This window comes from Pteropus vampyrus, unplaced genomic scaffold (assembly GCF_000151845.1).
Source record: "Pteropus vampyrus isolate Shadow unplaced genomic scaffold, Pvam_2.0 Scaffold41, whole genome shotgun sequence".
Taxonomy (NCBI): domain Eukaryota; kingdom Metazoa; phylum Chordata; class Mammalia; order Chiroptera; family Pteropodidae; genus Pteropus; species Pteropus vampyrus.
The window spans coordinates 6,045,192-6,049,341 of record NW_011888822.1 but is presented as its reverse complement, the minus strand read 5'-3'; the positions used below and the strand labels follow the sequence as shown (position 1 = coordinate 6,049,341).

Here is a 4,150-nt window from a genome sequence, read left to right as displayed (position 1 = left end):
CCTCTCATAGGTCATATTGTTTGGTCTCTTCCTCCTTATGTTGCATATGTCTTCAGACTTTATTTATTTATTTAATTTATTTAATTTATTTTTTTAGGTGGGGCAACCCTTGGTTGACCGCACAGATTGCAAGGACCTTGTCAGCTTACAATCCCTTATTTCGTTATTTTTTAATTTATTTTTTATGCCAATAGCACCTGGTATTCCTAGGTGGTCTCCCATCCAAGTACTAACCAGGCCTGACCCTGCTCAGCTTCTGAGACCAGATGAGATCAGGCTTGTTCAGAGTGGCATGGCTGTGGACTCTTCAGACTTTTTTGATTAAACGTTATTTGATATTGCTGAGTATAAATATTTGATTTCTGCCAATATAATATATTTTAGAAAATGTTTCCAAATACATGTGGCCACTTAAGTTAATATAGTAGTCCCCCTTTATCGATAGGGGCTACATTCCAAATCCCCCAGTGGAAGCCTGAAACTTCAGAATCCTAATATACTATGTTTTTTTTCCCATACATACATACCTATGATAAAATTTAACTTATAAATTAGACACAGTAAAGGATTAAGAACAATAATAAAATAGTACAATTATGACAACATAGTGTAATAATTTATATGAATGTGGTCTCTCTCAAAATATCTTCCTGTATTGCACTCACCTTTTTACTTCAGGGGAAGTACTTATGGCTTCTCTTCGGCACGTCCCAGTCATCACTGATCTTGTACTTTGGGCCATTGTGAAGTAGAGTAAGAGTTACTTGAACACAAGAGCTGTGATATGTGACAGTTGATTTGATAACCTAGTCAGCTACGAAGAGACTAATGGAAAGAGTTCGTAAGAACGTAGAGATGCTGGGCAAAGGGGTGATTAAAATCTTGGGCGGAATGGAGCACGATGTCTTGAGATTTCATCACACTACTCAGAACAGCATGCAATTTAAAACATGAATTGCTTATTTCTGAAAATTTTCTTTTAATGTTTTTGGACCGTGACTGTGGGTAACAGAAACTGTGGAAAGCGAACTCTAGGATAAGGAGAGATTTACTGTATGTATAATTTAGTCTAACAGATTTTCTTTGACTTTAGTTTGTAAGTTCACACTCTATCACTATTACTCATCAAAATCCAAATAATGCAACAGCACAATATCCATAAGTCGCTGAATGGGAGAAAATAAGATGATAAAAAGCATTGCAGAAATAATAGAAATCACTTTCCTACAGCCTTTATTATCTGCAAAGCACTTCCACATATATGATCTTTGATAGTGTCATCTATCCTCACATGGGTATTAATTTTATCCCTGGCTTAAAGATTTAGCCGCTCATTTAGTAAAACACTGCAGAGGTCTCTGGCAGACAGTAGTGACCAAAGCAAAGTCCATGCCTTCTAATGAGGAGTGTTTTAAAATAGAGGAAACATAATTGAGGCCTAGAGAGATTAAATGACTGGTCTGAGGTCATGTAGCAAGTTAGGGAGAGGTGAACATTGTACCCTAGGTTTTTCTGTGTCTGTGGCCTTTTTTCTATAGTCTCGCCTATCAATCTTCTCCACTGTGTGCCCCTGTAAAAACAGAGGTTAAAAAGCTTAACATTACTTTGACTACTTGAGTTTTTTTTCTAAAGTTCACCCAGAGTTTATATAATATTCTATTACATATATTAGTTTTAATGTAAAATTCTTTGAGATGATGTAATGTTATTCCCCCCACCCCACACACACACATCTCCAATTGTATCTTACACTCAAGAAAGGTGTGTCTTGCTTATTTTATGCTTGAATGCTGTCTTTGCAATAGAGTTGACCAACCATCTTGGTTTGTCCTGAGTTGACAGCACTCCTGGGATGCAGACTTTCTTAAAACTGAAATAGTCTTAGACTGTCTGGTTTGCCTGAGACTGAGTGGTTTCCCAGGTTTGCAGGACTTTTAGTGCTAAAACTGGTAAGTCTCAGGCAACATGGGGCTAGTTGGTCATCTGCATTGCATATTGGAAGTAGGAAGGGACTACATTTATTGTAATTGAGAGCACGATGAAACATTGGTTCAAAATCTTAGAACATTCCCCCAGTAGTTAATTTAAATTAGCATTATTTTTACAAAGAAACAAAGTAGCCTAATGAGTTTGGCTGATGATATTTTGCTTCACTTCTAATATCACCTTTTTAGTGGAAAAACTTGGTATGGTCCTCAACCATAATAGAGCATAACTGATAATTAATTTTAGGTGTATAGTCATGCTTTGTACCAAATTGATAAACTAATTTATTCATCTGCATTGCAGAGAAATTCTCTAGTTTGAAGTTGAATCCTGAGAGGTAGAGCTGGTTTCCTTGGGTTAAATTTTATAGTTCCCAAATATCAACATCAAATCATCCATGGAACCTGGAAAGGAGAAAACGTTTATCGATTTATGTTTTAGTTTGGTTAAATTCATCTCTATTAAGATTGAAGAAAAAAAATATACCTTCAGTGTATGCCTGGGGTACTAGCCATGTTATACCAGTCTAGGAGAAATGCTTACCGAAAAAAAAAATATGGAAAAGAAAGAAAAAAAAGAGAAAATACATTTATTGAATACTTACAAACATCTTAGCAGCATTATTTCATTTATTCCTTATAGCCAGCTTATGAAGTAGTTTGTCAGTCTGTATTGTCTGCAGTGACAGATCAAACACTCCCCAAATTCCAGTGTTATAAAAAAAAGGGGTTTGTTTTTTAGCTCAGGATATATGTGCATCAAATATGTTACTGAGTAGGGAGGGAGGCCTGCTCATCATAGTCACTAATGTTGATAGGGAGGCCACCTCCCAACATTAATGATTGCCATGCAAAAGGAAAAAGGAAGCTTTGGTTAGTCTTGAATCTGCAGTTCTGTGTTTGGACTGGACGTGACATACCTCACTTCTGCATACAACTTATTGGCCAGAACTAATCACACAGCCCCACCCATCTATCAAAGCGGAGGCTGGGAAGTGTTACCCTTGCATGTCCCCAAAAGCAGGGGCACAGAAATCTTTGGTGAGCTGCTCTGATGTCTACCACAGCAGGAAGTCTTCTCTGTTTGAAGCTGGGGAACCTGAAGCTAAGAAAAGTTAAGTAACTCAACCAAGAGCTTTCAGTTTGCAGGTGGCAGGGCTCCAACTCAGGACTATCTGGGTTCAGCATCCAAGCTTTTAACCACTAAGCTACGCTGCTGCCATTCTTCCACGCCCCATTCCCCTTGCCCCCCACAGAATTTTCCCTCTCTTAATAAATTTAAGATCAATTTCTTGCCTTCAGTAAATACTCTCAGCTTAGAAGGAAAACACACAAAAAAGAAAAGTAGATACAACATAAGTTTGTTAACGCTACCAAAAAAGCAGTCATTTTCTTTGTGTAAACTGTGCCTCAAGTTATTTTCGATTCATTTTAATTAAAGATTGTCTGCCAGCTCTCTGTAAGTGTTGTGTTATGGTGAGGTAAGCAATGATGGGTCCATGGGGCGAGTAGTAAATGTACACAAGTGCTGAAGTGGATTCTCAGTCCATAGGACGTCAATCTGAGCATCTTAATTAAGAGTGTCCAAAACCAACGCAGGGTATAAAACATTCTAGATCACTTCACTTCGCTTGGCCGACCTCTTTAACTCTCCCATATGTTTCCTATTTGGTTTTCTTCAACTTGAAATTTCATTCAGGATAACATGCAGTTCTCATATTCACCACACTTTTAGTAACCCAGAGACACGTGATTAAGGAAAGTGGATTTCTTTTGACTTTTTTCTCTTTGTTGAGGCTGGCCATTACCTTTGGATATTTCTTATCCTCTTGTTCTCTCTTTTGTGCTTCTACAAGGGAAGAACATTTAGTACTTCAGAGCTACCCAAGGTCAATTGACCCTTTAAACTAATAAATCAGCAAACGTTTGAGCACCTTTTATGTGTCCAGTACAACTGCACTTTGACTTATTAGGTTTGCCAGCAAAGGAGAATTTTGGCATAACTGCCATTTATTAATGGGGTTTAAACACTCCTTAGAACTCTTCCATTTTTATGCAAATATGTTAGGGTTAGTGAGCATCGTGGTCATCAAGGTAAAGCATATAGGGCATAGCAGTAAGGACTATGGGAACAGATAACACTGCATTTAAATTCTAGGTCTGCT

General features: G+C 37.6%; 1 protein-coding gene and 1 pseudogene across 15 annotated transcripts in view; one reads left to right on the top strand and one right to left on the bottom strand.

The window, feature by feature from the left end:
• The window catches only part of MAGI1 (membrane associated guanylate kinase, WW and PDZ domain containing 1), a 570,532-nt gene that overhangs the window by 162,811 nt on the left and 403,571 nt on the right, over positions 1-4,150 (top strand). The gene's annotated exons all lie outside the window — the stretch shown is intronic.
• Positions 186-304, bottom strand: LOC111738662 (annotated as a pseudogene).